Raw genomic sequence first — 18,563 nt, forward strand, 5'->3', positions numbered from 1 at the left:
AGCACCCGGACGAAACCCATGCAGACAGGGGGAGAACGTGCAGACTCCGTACAGACAGCGATCCAAGCCAGGAATCGAACCTGGGACCCTGGCGGTGTGAGGCAACAGTGCTAACCATTGTGCTACCGTGCCACCCATATATATATATCTACATAACATTAATTTATTTCAGAAAATGCACAGATGCTGGGGCAGCAGCTGTAGGGAAAGGAGAAATTATGAGCAGGATTTTCCGCCATCGGCCAGCGACGGGTCCTGCTCTTGTCAATGGGGTTCCCATTGAATTCACCCCTCATCACCAGGAAACTCACGGTGGAGCCACCATTGGCGGAACCAGATGTTCCCATTAGCCTGAACAGTGGGAAAATTACAGCCTATTGATTGAACCTACAGTGCATAAGGGGGCCATTCGGCCCATCAAGTCTGCCCCGGCCCTTGGAAAGGGCACCCTACTTAAGCCCACACCTCCACCCTATCCCCGTAACCCTACTAACCTTTTGGACACTAAGGGGCAATTTAGGATGGCCAATCCACCTAACCTGCACATCTTTGGACTGTGGGAGGAAACCGGAGCACCTGGAGGAAACCCACGCAGACACGGGAAAGATTCCACACAGAGGCACCTGAGGCTGGAATTGAACCCAGGACCCTGGAGCTGTGAGGCAGCAGTACTAACCACCACTGTTCCGCCGTGCTATTTCTACTTGATAACTTTTCAAAAGGCAATAAAAATGTTAACTCAGTTTCTCTCTCCACAGATGCTGACTGACCTGCTGAATATTTCCAATATTTTCTACTTTTATTTCAGATTCCCAGCATCTGCATATGTTACTTTTACCTTAATTTCTACCTTCCTACTTCATGTGTAGCACACACTATCCATATCTTAAGAAACATTCTTAAAAATTGAGTTATGAATACTACAAAAAAGAAAACATCTCTACATGGACACAGTGTTTCTTATCTAAGTTACTCAACAATGATGGGTAACAATGCAAATATAATGAATGCACATTTGAACAATTTACCAAATTAATCTGAAAACCATGGATATTATTCAGTAAGTTGACAATCAAAACACAATAATAAAGAAAACAAAATCATTTAATCTTGCTTTGATCAGCCGCTGATGCTGAGTATTAAGTACTAAGAAAACAATTTAAGTGTCTTTATGGCAGATCTTATCAGCAAAATAAAGTAGCCTTTAGCGAGAGAAAGTCAAAGACCCAGACTTAGCACTTGGATGGTGTTTGGTTATTTTCATACTTAGGTGAGACATTTAATTTTAATTTGATCTATTAACAGGTAAACTGTCCATTAAAGAAGCTGTTAAGCACTAATCTTCAATTGATTGTAAACATTTCAAAAGGTACAGCTGTGACATTTTCTCTATTGTATTGAGACAGATATAAAAAAATAATCAGGACATCACAGTGAACTGGCTGATCCAAATTGTAACTTGTTTCAGCACAAAATTGATTCTTAATGCTACAAAGCATTCAACCGTACAACATTGCTACCAGAACATTTTGAACAATTGGCTTCTTCCAATATTGTATTGCTAAGCTGATTGCTTCCAGAAAATACATTTTGTTGGGGTGATCATACAGAAAACCTCAGCAAATTGGAATGTTGCAATGCAAAATGAATTGAAAGTTATAATACATAGTCCTGCACTATTTAAGTTAAGATCCAATCTATTATTCATGTCAAACTACATACATTATTGTGTCGAATAAAAAATATCTTGAGAATTTTACACACTTTTTAATCAAAAATTAACTGTCACAGCCTCTGTTCCTCATACTCTGAAGTGCAATTTCAGACAATGTTATTGTTACATAAACAGGTATTGGATGCTGCGACTCTCATACTTTCTGGATGAATTTATGTGCTGTGTGATGTGGATAATAGATCATAGAATCCTTACAGTGCAGAAGGAGGCCACTCGGCCCATCGAGTCTGCACCGACCCTCTGAAAGAGCACTCCACCCTGGTCCATTCCCCCGCTCTATTCCTCTAACCCAACCTGCACATCACTGAACACCATGGGACAATTTAACGTGGCCAACATCTTTGAACTGTGGGAGGAAATTGGAGCACCTAGAGGAAACCCACACAGACACAAGGAGAAAGTGCAAACTCCACACAGTCACCCAAGACTGGAATCGAACTCGGATTCCTGGCACTGTGTGCAGCAAATAATAACGTTTTCAAAAGTAATGGAATACAAGATATAATTGTGCACGATTGAGCTACAAGATGCAACAGGAAATGCACTACTAAAGACTAAAAATCAACTGTTATCCCTCACTTTAAACTTCAGCATACTAAATTATAAAGGTATTTGCATATCCTTTTAATCTTTAGTTTGATGGGGAAAAATCGCTTTATTTCAATTCTTAAAAATGAAGTTGAAGATTGCATTCTTGGCAAGTACAAATCAAAGTATTACCACCAGCCAACATTAATAATTAATGACATATATGCTACTGATTATATAGTGTCATTTTAATCAATTAAACAGAATACTTGCATCTCTTTCAACAATCCCCATACAAAGTGAATTCTACACGCACCTTTAGGCAAAGCAATTTAAATCGCTGATCAACATTTGTTAACTAGAATGTAGAGGTAGATTTGGTGTGTTCTGGCAATGCCTTCAATACTTTTTGGCTTTTGTCAGAGCGACCAGTTACCTGATTCTTTCTCATCATATTGAACAGCGCCCCCAAGCTGTCAATATTTCATCCTTCAATTATCTGCTCCGAACAGGGGATCTAATGTGAATTACCGCACATTCAATAAAACGATCCGAGTAGAACATTATCTACTGTACATCTGTAGTTAATAAACTATTAAAATAAATGCACAATACTCTAAAAGTGTGCTCACTCCGGATCAGTGGTTCAGAAAAATGGGCATTAACGATCATAATGGAAAAATAATCCCAGTGAAGTTGCATTTACTAATGATAGTAATAATTGTGCTGGCAGTCAATCACAGAACTCGAAAATCAGACTGATCCCGCAAGTGCGATGGCAGTAAACTGATCAAACTGTAGCACCGGGAGAATCCTGCATTTCGTAACCAGATTTAAACATTCGATGCAGAAAATTGAAGGGGGTTAAACTTTTTAGCCATGCAGGGATTTAAATTTGTGAATGTAGAAAGGATGGGAATTTGTGTAAAATATTTTTTTCAAATCACCTTTAATCTACTCCATAAATATAAGTGCACCACCACCACTGTTCATACTTCTGGAAGACAGCCGATTCTGCTTTTGACTAATCTAGTCAATAAATCTGCATTTTGAAAGTATACGGTACTTTCCCCTTGTACTCTCAAGCAACGCGTCTCAATTTCCACTTTAAAATTAAAAACGCAATTCCAGCACGAACTAACAAAAATAGTTCACAACAATATACTTCTGTTTCTTATCTGCGAACAGCACTGCTTAAATTAACCCTGTTCAGAATACAATTACAATGTCCAGAACGACAGCAGGTCTATATTTCTGTGCTTCTTTTTATAAATAACAGATCTATGAGCCGCCGAATGGAGTTTAGTCGGGACTGTGATCAGATTGCACACGTTTACTCCGAGACTTTACGTTGTTATTGTTGCAGAACTTCCCCGCATAATGCGAGCAACTCAAAGTACCCTCTGCAAAATAATGCATGTTACTGAAACATAATTCAAACAAAAGCACCCTGGACTCACCGAGTTAATACTCCAACTTTCCAAACGCATCTGGTTAATAGTCTACAAGGCAAGCAAAATCCGCCGGGAGATAAAACTTGCTGAGGAGTTGAGCGTAGTTGCAATCAGTGCACTCAATGCCTGTGCTCCTCTCGTCTCTGTAGCTCAGTGCTTCACTCCCCTGCTCTCACCCCAGCCCTGCCTCTCCTTTCGCTGTCTCTCGTAAAGAGGACGCCCCGCGCTATTAAATGGTGCAGTCCCAAAAAGGGGGTGTCTCAGTCACAAAACTAAAAGGTATTTTAGTACTTACAACACCACCGTCGCTTACACCTGGGAAGTGATGTGCGACCTTCACCTCGCCGAATATCATCATCCGTGGTGAAGTTTCACTACTGTTTCCTTTTGCCAACAAGTAATCCGATACTCGCCTCTGGATCCTGTGAGATTTAGATCTCTCCCCTGCAGCTTCGGTTAGCACATTCCAGCAGTGAGCAGCTCCTGAGACGTGGCATTGCTCAGTGCCGGACTAACTCAGCAATTTCCACAGGTACAGTTACTCAAACTACACTTGGGAAGTATGTATATAAAAGTTCAGGTAACTTTTAAAGATCTTAAAATAATACAGCTATTACATTTGCATGGAGATGCTTGAATTCAGATGTAAGTTTAGCAATGGTCAAGCCATGGCAATTAAACATCTGGAAAGCTTTGCTGTGAGGGAATGTTAACTTCTTGTTTTCGTTTTACTTTTGGATGTTTTATTATTGCGAAGTTTTACACTTTATTATGTTATATTGGATATTTTAGATGGCTCTCATTTAATTAGTATCAAATATTCCTGAAACAATAATTAAAACCAGATGGTGTTTTTCAACGACTTTTGAATACTTGAAAAATATAATTAGAGCAAGCTTTATAAATAAGTCAGGGTGTATTTTTTTTCATTCTTAAACACTGGCTGCATTTGCATTTGTTAATGTTATTAAATATAAGAAGTAAATATCAATTTACTAAAACAATACTTTAATTTCTCAGAATCATGCGCTCTTTTACATTTGACACTTTCATTTTGTTTTATTCACCTTAAGATTGCCACGATGATTTAGAAACGTAAGTTAACGGTCGGTTGAACAATTTGACGCCTGATGATTTAGTATAAATACAGTTTGGTGATTGTCAAGGACCAGAATGAGTCAGTGAGGGTTAATTCTACAGTGCTGGTGATTGTCAAAGATCAGTTATAGTCGGTGAGGGTTAATTCTACAGTGCTGGTGATTGTCAAGGACCAGTTGGAGTCAGTGAGGGTTAATTCTACAGTGCTGGTGATTGTCAAGGACCAGTTGGAGTCAGTGAGGGTTAATTCTACAGTGCTGGTGATTGTCAAATATAAGTTATAATCGGTGAGGGTTAATTCGACAGTGCTGGTGATTGTCAAAGATCAGTTATAGTCAGTGAGGGTTAATTCTACAGTGCTGGCGATTGTCAACGACCAGTTGGAGTCAGTGAGGGTTAATTCTACAGTGCTGGTGATTGTCAAGGACCAGTTGGAGTCAGTGAGGGTTAATTCTACAGTGCTGGTGATTGTCAAGGACCAGTTGGAGTCAGTGAGGGTTAATTCTACAGTGCTGGTGATTGTCAAGGACCAGTTGGAGTCAGTGAGGGTTAATTCTACAGTGCTGGTGATTGTCAAATATAAGTTATAATCGGTGAGGGTTAATTCGACAGTGCTGGTGATTGTCAAAGATCAGTTATAGTCAGTGAGGGTTAATTCTACAGTGCTGGCGATTGTCAACGACCAGTTAGAGTCAGTGAGGGTTAATTCTACAGTGCTGGTGATTGTCAAGGACCAGTTGGAGTCAGTGAGGGTTAATTCTACAGTGCTGGTGATTGTCAAGGACCAGTTGGCGTTAAAGTGAGGATGAAGAGTATGCAGTGGAGTTCTCTCCCTGGGCTAAAGCGGCGCTGCTGCCGCTGGTGCATTGTGGCGGCACGCGCTGGTAAACTGGGTATTTTCCGCGGGAAAGGCGGCCGTAAGCCTGTGGCAGGGCTTCCTGGGAAATTGAGTTCCAGGCGGGATCGTGTGGCGCCTGAACAACGGGCAGCGTGGCACACGAGACTCCAAATCCCACAGTGCAGCGCGCCCCGCCCACTGCACTGCGCAAGAGCGCCAGGATCGCCGAACCTCCAGGGTGATAACCTCCTGGCTCCGCAGCTTCAGATCTGGGAAATACACCAAAGATGCGCTGGGGAACCCTCTTAGAGGTTCCCTGCTGAGGGGTTCCCGGGCAATTGTGTAGATGGACTAATTACCCCTGGACAATTGCGCAAAGCGATTTAAATCGCTAACTTGGGATGGTTCTGCCATCACAGGTACTTACCCTCACAAGTACTCAGAATGGAAAAAAAACACGTCTAACTTCAGAGTAACTATTTTAAACACGCAGACCTACTCCCCCCCCCCCCCACCCCCAGTACACCCCTGACCTCCTGGGGACCCCCAACTAAGCATTCCAACCCCCTCCCCAAACTACGCCCCACCCGCCCCCCCATCCAAACGACACTCCCCTGATCCGAATGATAACCACCCTAGATCCAATCCCCCTTTCATCTCCGCGCCCCCCTGATCAGACAACACATCCTTCTGTTTAGCACAGGATCTAAATCGCTGGCTTTGAAAGCAGGCCAGCAGCACGCTTCAATTACTGTACCAGCCTCCCCGAACAGGCGCCGGAATGTGGCGACTAGAGGCTTTTCACAGTAACTTCATTTGAAGCCTACTTGTTACAATAAGCAATTTTCATTTCATTTAATTTCCTGACTCAAGCGATGCCCCCAACCCAACCTCCCTGACCTGGTCCGAATGACACGGAGCGACACAGTGGCTAGCACTGCTGCCTCACAGCTCCAGGGACCAGGGTTCGATTCCGACCTTGGGTGACTTTCGGTGGGGAGATTTCACATTCTTCCCGTGTCTGCAAGGGTTTCCTCTGGGTGCTCCGGTTCCTCCCACAGTCCAATGGTGTGGCAGTTAGGTGGATTAGCCATGTTAAATTGCCCCTTGGTGTCCAGAGATGTGCAGGTTAGGTAGGGTTGCGAGGATGAGGTGGGGGAGTAGGCCTAGGTATGGTGCTCTTTCAGATGGTCGTTACAATCTCAGTGGGCCAACTGGCTTCCTTCTGCACGTAGAGTTTCTATGATAAACCCTCTCCCCAGGCCCGAATGATACCCAACCTGAACCAACTCCCCCCCCCCCCCCCCCCCCCCACTGTGCCCCTCTCGACCTGACCACCCCAACGCAGATATCCCCCTTTCGCCACTTGGCTTCACATACCTGCCCACATCCCCTGATGTCTGAATCCCACACTCCCCACCCAACATCAAAATCCTTCACCCCCCTCCCCCCCCCCCCCCCCCCAACCCAATAGCTGGGCTCCACCTCCGCAGTTCGATGTCCATACCCACCACCCACACATGCTTGGCTCCTTCCCTCACATATCCAGACCCTGCCGATGTCTGAACCTCCACATATATTCACTCACCTCCAATACTTGCCTTCTCCCTTTAAATGGGATCTTTTAACTCACCTGCTTCATGAAAAAAAAATGAAAATCGCTTATTGTCACGAGTAGGCTTCAATTAAGTTACTGTGAAAAGCCCCTAGTCGGCACCTGTCCGGGGAGGCTGGTACGGGAATCGAACCGTGCTGTTGGCCTGCTTGGTAAGCCAGCGATTTAGCTCAGTGAGCTAAACCAGCCCCTTGACAGTTAGTCCTCATTTGCTCCACTCCTTTTTCACTTAATCGCTGGAGTCTTCTTCAGTCTCGCATGGTCTGAGTCAAGAAAGTCGGGAGAGACAGGCACTTCACAATTTCGCTAGGGAGTGCCAATGCGCCACTGATTGTCACTCCGAGGAAGTTAAAAGAGTTTTAAATTGATCAAATGAAATCATACCATCTAAAACTAGAAGCACAGGGGAAACAACATTTGAAATAGATTCCAATATTCAGAATCCTAATGATGACCCTAAAGCGTGGTGATATCAAAAAGAGTTGGATTGTTTGTGATAGTCACTGCGTGGTTTTAGAACGCAGATTCTATTTGTTGTGCATAGCCTGCGGCACAGCATTTATCTCTTCTTCATTCATATAACACAAAGCAATTGATAAATTATTGGATTTTTTGTTCCATATCTTTACACAAGCTTTTCTCTTTGAAATGAAATGAAATGAAATGAAATGGAAATCACTTATTGTCACTAGTAGGCTTCAATGAAGTAACTGTGAAAAGCCCCTAGTCGCCATATTCCAGCACCTGTTCGGGGAGGCTGGAATGGGAATTGAACTGTGCTGCTGGCGTGCCTTGGTCTGCTTTAGAAGCCAGCGATTTAGCCCAGTGTGCTAAACCAGCCCCTGGTTGCGGAATAGTTGGAAAGATTAGCAGGCTCATATATCAACATGTTGAACTGTCATGAACACGCCTTCTGTATCAATGGTGCAACCCAAAATCCAAACAGGTTGCTGATGTCTGCCCACAGAGGATCTATGTAAGTCTGAGTAGTGCCATCAGAATCAGCACCACATCAAAAAAATATATTTTAAAACTCATTTCTTGATCTATTTAATGTATCAGTAAATAAGTAATATATTTACCTGTAACACCAGAAATCAGCAAAAATCAGCACCCCCTTCCTATTTTTCACCAAATTCTTAACTTTGAGACACTGTTGACGATACATTCCGCATATGACACCCTGTGCATCAACAGTTACTGTTTACTTCTGTACATCTTTTTGAACCACGCCCAAGTTACAAGTATTCACTCAGCTCCCTGCACACAGTAATTGTCCCTAGTTAGGCAATCACATAAAGCTGACTGATGGTTAACTACCAATAACTGATACTGTCTGTTTGTTAACTGTTGACTAACATTATAGTTTTTAAAGTTCTAAGTTAATTCAAAAAGTTAAACCACATTTCAGTTGGCGATCGCACTGTCATCAAATTCTCAACTTTCACACTGTTTTTGACGCACTCTGTGATTACTCTGTTTAACCAAGGAGAAATATTAAGTATCATTAATAAAATATTCCTTAGACCCATCCACTCAGAATGATTTAAAATTCTTTAGATGCATATATAGCGTAATTTTACAATATTTGAACACAGTATTTGTTACACCAGCTTCTAAAATCATAGAGGCAGCACAGTGGCGCAGTGGTTAGCACTGCTGCCTCATGGTGCCACGGTCCCAGGTTTGATTCGCGGCCCCAGGTCACTGTAGGTGTGGAATTTTCAATTTCTCCCCGTGTCGGCATGGGTCTCACCCCGACAACCCAAAAGAATGTGCGGGTGAATTGGCCATGCTAAATTGCCCCTTAATTGGGAAAAATAAGAATTGGATACTCTAAATTTGTTTTTAAAAAGCATCTAAAACCATGTTGTTCTATTGACTGTAGCCATGATGTGGCGATGCCGGCATTGGGCTTGGGTGAGCACAGTAAGAAGTCTTACAACACCAGGTTAAAGTCCAACATGTTTGTTTGGAATCATTAGCTTTCGGAGTGGCGCTCCTTCATCAGGCGACTCACTAATGAAAACTTATTATAATGGCAACAGCAATTTACATTTATATCATATCTTTAACATAGTAAAATGGCCCAAGTCGCTTTACTGGAACATTTTCAGACAAAATTTGACGCCAAGCCATATAAATTATTCTTAAAGCTTGGTCAAACTGATAGGTGTTAAGAGCATCTTACAGGAGATGAAGAGAGATTTAGGAAGGGAATTCAGAGCCTCAAATTTAGAAATGTAAAGGCAGTCAGTAATGGTAGAACAAAGGAAATACGGGATGCGAAAGCGAATAGTGTTGAAGAGGCAGAGTTCTTGGAGGGATATAGGACTGGAGGAAGTTACAGAAATATGGAGGGGTGAGGTGAGGCCATGGAGGGATCTGAATGTGAGGGTGACAATTTTAAATTTGAGGCATCACTGAACCAGGAATCAAAGTAGGCCAGTGAGTATAAGCACATTAAAGAGGGCAGTGTTAATGTTAATGGAACCCATTTTATTTCTCCGAAATTGATTATCTTGTCATGTGAGTACCTTTAAGAAATGAGTGTTTATCAGTGATATCAGAGTGTGGGTAGAGCTGGGCTATCTGTCAGCTTTTTACTTTCGTTTTAGGCTGTTTGCTGCAGGGTGCATTTTAGTTTCGTTTTCAGAGCTGCAGTCACAGCCAGAAGGGGCATTAGTCTCTTTCTCTGTAATCTAAAAACTGTAAATCGATCCTTTGGTGATTTAAAACTAATAACTGCTCTCATTAGTGACGTTAACCTGATGTACTTCTGTTTAAAGGTTTTGTTTAAGTCTTATGGATGTTAAAATGACAGCTTAAGGATTACTTAGTGTTGTATTCTTTGGGGGTTTTATTTGAATTAATGGTTGCTAAGATGTTCACTGTATGTTTTACAAAGGTTAACTTGAGTTCATATAATAAACATTGTTTTGTTTTTAAAATTACTTTTCAATTTCTGCTGTACCACAACTGTAGAGTGGACTGTGTACTCCCCATACCGCAATCTATTAAAAGTTGTGGATCAGGTGAACTCCATGATGCACTTTGGGGTTCTCTAAACCCTGGCCCATAACAATCTGTAGGGTCTGAAATGATGACAACAACTTCTATTTATAAGTAACTTTCATGTAATAAAACATCTCAAGGTGCCTCACAGGAGCATCATAAAATAAAGATGCCACCCATTTCCTGATTCAAAACTTCTTCTCCCTAAACATCCATTAGAACATTTATCAGTATGGTAATTAGCTAATATTAGTAATTTTTTATCCATTTGTTTATATGTCTGGATTTTACAACATCCCGGGAAAGCTCTAGCACATTGGACATTATCTTATAAGCTCAGAGTGAGGTTGATTTGTGATTCCCAACATTGTGGATCAGTTTTAGAAGGTATGTTTTCATTTAATACAGACAGGCTAAGAAATTGCATTTATTTATTTTATTCATAGATGATAGAAATCTTTGAATAAAATTATGCCTCAGATACATCCAATCATTTGTAGCTTTTCAGATTTATAAATACGTGACATTTTTATAATCTTTGAACGTAATAAAAAGGGTGGAATTTACAGGCCTTGTCACGCCCAACTTGGTGTTGCAACAAGGCTGTTGAATCTCGCAAGAGGCCACTCGTGAGATGCTTGAGACGTCTCACGAGATTCAACCTAACGAGACATTGCGATCTGGAGACATTGTGATCCAGATCAGCACATAGCCATTAGGCTCATTTAAATATGTCTGCCATATTCTCCCAGGGCCTGGGAAGTAATGGTCTCCCCAGTGAACCCTCGATCAGGTGCCATTTAATACTGGTCCACACAAACGTGGACCAGTTGTAATGCCATGTTGGGGGGTCTCCCAGGCCATTGATGACCCCAGGTGGTCAGGCTCTGGACAATGTGGTACCCTAGCACTCCCACTGGTACCCAGACACCTTGGCACGGCCAGCCTGGCACCTTTGCACTGCCACCTGGGCACTGTGGCACTGCTTGGGTGACACTGTCAGGCTAGCAGGGGCACTGCCAGGGTGCAGACTGTCAGTGCCAATGTACCCTGATTCCAGATTGCCCATGCCAGGGGTCTTGCCGTTAAGAGGTGGGGTGACGGGGGGCTCAAGGACCCCAGAAGAGGGAAGTTGAGCACGGGGAGGGGTCTGGAGGACACTGTGGGGATGCTGAAGTGGTTCGAACGATCGGGGCTCCCTTTAAAAATGGTGCCTCATCCACGAGTACTCTTCCTGCACTGGGGAGCTGAGCTTGTCAGTGAAGGAAATTATGTAAGTGTGGCCTCCACAGGCGTTCCCCACTTCGGCCAAAAAAACAGCAAAGTGTTACAGCTGCCGAGAAACTTCCGTTAAACGTGCCCAAAAGCGGTCTCAGATTTTTTTTCCTATTATATCGTGGCCATATTTTTCTGTTGTCAGTGTGGTCTCGCCATTGAATTCAAGGCGAAGTGCATTGAATTCAAGTGTGCTCCAATTGAAGTCACAGTTTGTTAATATGTCGTGAATAGAGAAATATTTTTTTTAAATTGTAGTCATTCTTACTGTGTTTTGAAATCCATTTAAAGTGGTGTTTTGCTTGTTAATTTATGTGAACTTAAATTGAAATATTTCGGTAACAAATACAACAAAGACATGTTAATTATATTGGAGCACAGTTCATTTCTTTGTGAAGATGAGGATCCAGCTTAAATTATCTGAAGTTTGGGTACCATCGATTTCCGGATTCACATTCTGCTTCTCTCTAAGTATTCGCTATTTATCAGTTTGGAAATGAGTTAATATTAACCATTCTCCTTTCTATTTGTTCTTATATCTGGATTTTACAGCATAACTGGAAACCTAAAGCACAGTGGACAACATCTTAAAGGCAAAGGGTGAGGATGATTTGTGATTCTTAACATAGTTTTTTAAGCAGATATGTTTTAATTTAATATTCAAATCATTATGCAGTAGCGTTGAACAATGTTTATTGGTGTGTGTTTAACTTCCATGTGGAAGCTATCAGCATTTGTCACTAAGATTAGGATAACTAAATACTTGGATCAATATAACCAACTTGAGAGAGCCAACATGGCTTTGTTAAGGGTAAGTCATGTTTGGCCATTAGAGTTTAATTATTTGGGGACATCAGATGAACAAAGGAGTCAGTGGCGTGCAGAGGTCTGGTGATGCCCGGGGCAAATCTTGATTGTATGCCCCAAAGCCCCACATAAATATTTCATTAAATATCACCAAAAAACCTATAAAAAACGTAGTTGCACCCGTTCTAGAGCTATTCACTGACCTCTTTATCTTTGTCATCTCTAAGGTATAGGACGGCTGCCTGAGGTTAAATTGCGCTGTAAGAGTTAGTCAATTTCCCCTTAGCGCTGGGATTCTAGGGATATTGTTCTCTTCTTCAGTCATTTTGCTTTGCAGCAATGGGTGAGATGTTATGTCTCGAAAGTTGTGCCTCCCTCCTCTGCAACCCCCATGGAGAAGGATAAGAGCAGCAACGTCATGGAAATACTGTTATGACCCTTGTGGAAACAAACTACAAACATCCCAACTAAGACCAATATACAAGACTTCACTTTTATATTAGCAATCACACCAAAATCAACGTAAATTAAACATGAATTAACAGGAAAATTGCAATAATATGACCGATAAATTACACATAGCAGATACAAAGACATATCTCACACATTTCTCAGTCAGCCCATTCAGCACGTATCGCATTCATTTCAGCCACAATATCCTTCAAAACGTTGAACTTCTTCAAATCAAATTCCATCTTCATTTCTCTAAAGCTTTAGCACCAAGTCTCATCAAACACTGGCATTACTTCACCCAATTTCCACAAATATAATTTTCAAAGTCGACACATTTCCAGATCCCTTCTTCGTCACAAAACCCTGGTCATGTGGGGCCTGTTTTTGCACTATGCCAGTGCATAAAGGGTCCCCAAATCCAGATATAAAAGCTCTGTTCAAGATCCGACCTCCAGCAGCTTGCAGTCAAGTAGAACATAGAACATAGAACAGTACAGCACAGAACAGGCCCTTCAGCCCTCGATGTTGTGCCGAGCAATGGTCACCCTACTCAAACCCACGTATCCCCCCTATACCCGTAACCCAACAACCCCCCCCCCAACCTTACTTTTTTTAGGACACTACGGGCACTTTAGCATGGCCAATCCACCTAACCCGCACATCTTTGGACTGTGGGAGGAAACCGGAGCACCCGGAGGAAACCCACGCACACACGGGGAGGACGTGCAGACTCCGCACAGACAGTGACCCAGCCGGGAATCGAACCTGGGACCCTGGAGCTGTGAAGCATTTATGCTAGCCACCATGCTACCGTGCTGCCCCTGTCTCTGAGAATCTCCCATTTATAGGACCCTGGGCTTTAAGTATAAAGGGTAAGAGGGCAAAAGTTAAGAGGCCATGATGAATCTTTATAAAATACTGGTTCTGCCCCAAATGGGTGCCCCTGGCCCAAATGTCAAATTCTGGGCACGACAGTTTAGTAAGTTGACAACTATAGAGAGGGTGCAGAGAAGAGTTTAAAAATGGATCAAAAGATAAAGATAAAGAATAAATAAAACTCACCCATGGTGGCATTGATTGCCGTCGATTCGGGAGAACTCGCGCCCTTTTTGTTCATGCTCCAGCCGCCGAGTGCAAAGCCGCCTCTTCACCAGCGGCGACCGCGGTGCGCAGGCGCGCTCCGGCCGACCGCGGTGCGCAGGCGCGCTCCGTTCTCTTCACGCTGCTGACCCCATCCAATGGATGCCCGGGGCCAGCGCATCGTCGGCTCCCCCCTCTGCACGCCACTGAAAGGAGTATCTATAGATGTTTCTATATGTACTTCCAGAAAGCATTCAATATAGTTTCACACAAAAATGAGAGTGTACAAAATTAGAAGTAGCATTTTATCTTGATTTGTAAATTGGTCATGAGGCAGGAGACAAGGAGTGAAGATAGAGGTAGGTACTCTGATTGGCAAGGTATGGAAAATAATGGGCGCAATTCTCCCCCCCCACCACGCCGGGTGGGAGAATCGCGGGGGTGCCGGGCGAGTCCCGCCACGCCGCCCCGGCACCCGCACGCAATTCTGCCACCCCCCCCCCCCAAACCGGCGCAGCGAGATTTACGGCTGGCGGCTCGGAGAATCGCCGCTTGCCGTTTGTAACGGATGGGCCGAGCGGCCTGCCCAATACGACGTGTTCCCGCTGGCGCCGACCACACCTGGTCGCTGCCGGTGTGAACAGCGCGGGAACGCAGGTGGGGTGGGGGTGGGTGGGCGGCCTGTGGGGGGGGGGAGGGGGGATCCAGCACCGGGGGGGGAGCTCAAAAGGAGTCTGGCCTGCAATCGGTACCCACCGATCGGCGGGCCGGCCTCTCTGAAGGAGGCACTCCTTTCCTCCGCCGCCCCACAAGATCACTCCAACATTTCTTGCAGGGTGCCCGTGAGGAGGACGGAAACCGCGCATGCGCGGCGCCAACCTGCGCATGCGCGGGTGACGTCATTTCCGCATAAGTTGCGCGGCGCCAAGGCCCGGCAAGCGTAAATGAGGCGGCGCTGCTCCTAGCCCTCCCTGGGGGTTGGAGAATAGGGGGTGAGGAGCGGCCTCCGATGCCTGAGTGAAACACTCCAGTTTTCGCTCCGGCGTCGGCACTTAGGGTGCGATTCTCCGCACCCATGCCAGGTGGGAGAATCGCAGGAGGGCCGCTCTGGCACCCCCCGCGATTCTCCCACCCCCCCCCCACCCCCCCCCCCCCCCCCCCCAAGCCGCTCGGAGAATCACGTGCCGCCGTTTTTCACGGCGACTCGCGATTCTCCGACCCGGATGGGCCGAGCGGCCTACCGTTCCCGACCGGTTCACGCCGGCGGCAATCACACCTGGTTGCTGTCGGCGTGAACATAGCGCCAAAGCTGGTTTGTGGCTTGTGGGGGGCGGAGAGGGGAGTGAGCACCATGACCGTGGTTGGGAGGGGACTGGCCCGCGATCGGTGGGCACCGATCGTCGGGCCGGCGTCTCAAAGGGACGCACTCTTTCCCCTCCGCCGCCTCGCAAGATCAAGCCGCCATGTCTTGTGGGGCAGCGGAGGGGAAGACGCCGGCCAACCTGCGCATGCGCGGCTGACGTCATCAGGCACGCCGGCCGCGTCATTCTCGACGCGCCGGGCCTTGACGCCAGCGACAAGGCCCCGCGGCCAAGATTTACGGCACGGCCCTCCTAGCCCCCCGGGGGGGGAGAATAGGGTGCGAGGAGCGGCCTCCGATGCCGTCGTGAACCTCTCCGGGTTTCAAGACGGCGTCGGGCCTTGCGGAGAATTCCGCCCTTTAGTCTCCCGATGGGAGAATCTCGCCCAATGTCTCCAGAGAATTGTTCTGGAGCCTCAAAATTTCACAATTTGTAGTAATGATTTGGATGAAGGAATACAGGGTTGCATATCCAAGTTTGTAGATAATATTAAATTAGATTAAGTAGAGCAGATGGGAGCAGGCTTTAAAAAAGGACATTGGCAGATTAAGTCAGTGGGCAAAACTGTACAGATGGGGTTTAATGTGGAAATGTATGAAATTGTACAGACCAGGCCCAATGAAGATAAAACAAAGTATTTTCTAATCAGTGGGAAGCTAGTAACTGCAGAGGAGCACCAAGTACACTAATGGTTAAACGTTAGTAGACAGATATAAAAAGAAATGAACCGAAAGTAATAGAATATTGGGCTTATCGCAAAGGGGCTGGTTTTCAAAGAAGAGGGAGTTATGCTTGAGTTGCACAAAAACTTTGTCAGACCCATCCAGAACACTAAGTTCAGTTTTCAATTCAACCCTGAAAGGATATATCAAGGATGTACAGTGCAGATTACTCAGTTTGATATGAGGGCTTAAAGGGTGAAATTATGAGAATAGTTTGCATAAACGTAGCTTGTATTCCTTTGAGTAAAGAAGACTGAGATATGCTGCGGGATTCTCCGCCAGTGGGATCCTCCGCTTCACCAGCAGCGTGCCTGTGCCACGTGGAGTGCCCACAATGATAAACCCCATTGACTGGCTGCGGGAACGGAGAACCCCGCTGCTTGGGGAGGCCGGAGAACAGAGCTGGCGGGATGTAGAATCCCGCCCATGATCTGATCAAGGTATTTAAAATGTTAAAAGGATTCAATAGGGTAGATACAGACCATTGGACATCGGAGCAGAATTAGGCCATTCAGCCCATCGAGCCTGCTCCACCATTCAATCATGGCTGATACGTTTCTCATCCCCATTCTCCTGCCTTCTCCCCATAATCCTCTTATTAATCAAGATATAGCGAAACAATTTTTTCCGATGGGAGAATCAAGAATAGAACATAAGAACATAAGAACTAGGAGCAGGAGTAGGCCATCTGGCCCCTCGAGCCTGCTCCGCCATTCAATTAGATCATGGCTGATCTTTTGTGGACTCAGCTCCACTTTCCGGCCCGAACACCATAACCCTTAATCCCTTTATTCTTCAAAAAACTATCTATCTTTACCTTAAAAACATGTAATGAAGGAGCCTCAACTGCTTCACTGGGCAAGGAATTCCATAGATTCACAACCCTTTGGGTGAAGAAGATAATCTTAATTTCAGAATCATGCAATTTAGGAGGAAAAGCAGAGAGCACTATTTTACATAAAAACCGTGGTTGATAGACTTTTTTTGTTAGGTAATTACATCAAGGGATAAGGAGCTAGGATGGGGAAATGGAATTGAGGTAGCAATTTACCATGACCGAATTGAATGGTGGAGCAGACTCAAAAGGGTGAAATGGATACTCCTCTTCCCATGACTTGAATAGAAAAATTGATTTTTTAAAAACAAAATTAACGTAATGGTTAATTGTATTGATTCAATTCAAAATGGTATTTTCCATGTTAGCGGAGTCGTAAGTTGAAAGATTTCAGTAACAACTACATTAAAGAGGACAATAGTAAAGTTAATGTATTTCTCTGTGAAAATGATGATCTAAGGAATCTGAAATCATCTGAAGTGAATATGCCATCCATTTCCTGATTCACATTCTGCTTATCTCTAAACTTTCATTTGTCAGCGTATAAATGAGTTTGTATTATTCATTCCTATTCCATTTTCTTTTGTATCTGGATTTTGCAACGTCTCTGGAAATGCCAGCTCAGAGAACATCAGCTTCTAGGGGCAAAGAATGGAGGTGATTTCAGAAGCACTGAGGTTTTAAAAGGTATATTTTCATTTATTACAGACAGCCTGAGAAACGGTATTTATTTATTTTCTTCATTCAGAAGATATAAAAGTAGTATTAATAAAATATTGCCTTAGACACTTTCAATCATTTACAACTCTTTAGATTAATAAATAACAGATATTTTTTACAAACGTTGAAACTGTATATAACACCAGTTTATCAAACCAGAATTATTCTGTTGTCCACTTCGTCTCCTCATTGAATTGCCACAGGTAGAGTGCATTGAGTTCAAATCATTGCAGTCAGTTTGTTTATATGCTTACAGAGAAATAGAGAAATCACCTTTTTAAAAATTGTGGTTGGTCTTATTGTATATCGGAATCTGTTCCAGTTGGAATTTGGTTCTTCATTTGGACTGAAGCTGAAACATTTCAGTAACTTTGACATTAAAGTGGATCATGTTAATTATGTTAGGGCATGTAGTATTTCTTTGTGAAAATGATGATTTAGGGGATCTGATTACATCTGAAGTTAAGATGCCATCCATTTCCTGATTCACATTCTGCTTCTCTCTAAACTTTCATTGGTATATTTATCAGCTTGAAAATTAGTTACTATAATCATTATTTTTTCCATTTGTTTTTATATCTGGATTTTGCAACATCCTGGAAACCTACAAGATGATGACACCCTGCAGGACAAAAATGAATTGGACTTGTAATTCCAACACTATCAGCCGTGTGTGGTTGTAGAAGATATTTTGCATATAAAATGTACATTCCCTGGAAACAATCAATGTTCTGTTCCTTGTTTGTTTCTCCATCAAGAGTTGAATGTCTGTTGGGAAAAGCGCTATGCTTTGTTTAATTTCAAACTATGTTTTTGCAGCATATTCCAGTTCGTATTTCAAATACATGACAATGATGTTGAAGCAGAATACATTTCATAATGGCCACACCACTGAATTAATGGAAAAGTTTTATTACTTATCCACAGCTAGTTGCAGTGGACTCATTGGCTCCAGTGTTAACTTGGATGTAGGAAATGAAAGTATATTCAAGGAGTTTCAGTGCATCTGCCGATGGCATTTTAATGC

The 18,563-nt window shown here is 43.7% G+C and overlaps 1 protein-coding gene, 1 long non-coding RNA gene and 2 other non-coding genes across 10 annotated transcripts in view; 3 read left to right on the forward strand and 1 right to left on the reverse strand.

Annotated features, from left to right (window-relative positions):
• Positions 1-4,092, reverse strand: part of sema5a (sema domain, seven thrombospondin repeats (type 1 and type 1-like), transmembrane domain (TM) and short cytoplasmic domain, (semaphorin) 5A) — a 267,608-nt gene extending 263,516 nt beyond the window's left edge. The window contains exon 1 of one of the 3 annotated variants that reach the window (XM_038797605.1): positions 4,013-4,092. The gene's annotated coding sequence lies outside the window, so the exon portion shown is untranslated. Of the gene's footprint in view, positions 1-2,579; positions 2,598-3,723; positions 3,929-4,012 lie in introns of those variants that run through there. The other 2 variants (XM_038797604.1, XM_038797606.1) reach the window with 2 other exon arrangements.
• LOC119966246 lies at positions 3,937-18,257 on the forward strand. 5 transcript variants are annotated; one of them, XR_005460706.1, is made up of 5 exons: positions 3,937-4,297; positions 10,590-10,670; positions 12,111-12,158; positions 17,437-17,503; positions 18,148-18,256. It is a non-coding gene; the product is annotated as an uncharacterized LOC119966246 (long non-coding RNA). The 5 variants fall into 5 exon arrangements; XR_005460708.1 differs by having other exon boundaries at positions 3,937-4,277; XR_005460705.1 differs by having other exon boundaries at positions 3,937-4,249.
• On the forward strand, positions 17,257-17,325 carry LOC119966692. Its single transcript, XR_005460814.1, has one exon. It is a non-coding gene; the product is annotated as a small nucleolar RNA SNORD123 (small nucleolar RNA).
• LOC119966691 lies at positions 17,959-18,027 on the forward strand. The gene has a single exon (XR_005460813.1). It is a non-coding gene; the product is annotated as a small nucleolar RNA SNORD123 (small nucleolar RNA).
• Positions 18,258-18,563: the final 306 nt, after the last annotated feature.

The sequence above is a fragment of the Scyliorhinus canicula genome, chromosome 5 (genome assembly GCF_902713615.1).
Source record: "Scyliorhinus canicula chromosome 5, sScyCan1.1, whole genome shotgun sequence".
Taxonomy (NCBI): Eukaryota; Metazoa; Chordata; class Chondrichthyes; order Carcharhiniformes; family Scyliorhinidae; genus Scyliorhinus; species Scyliorhinus canicula.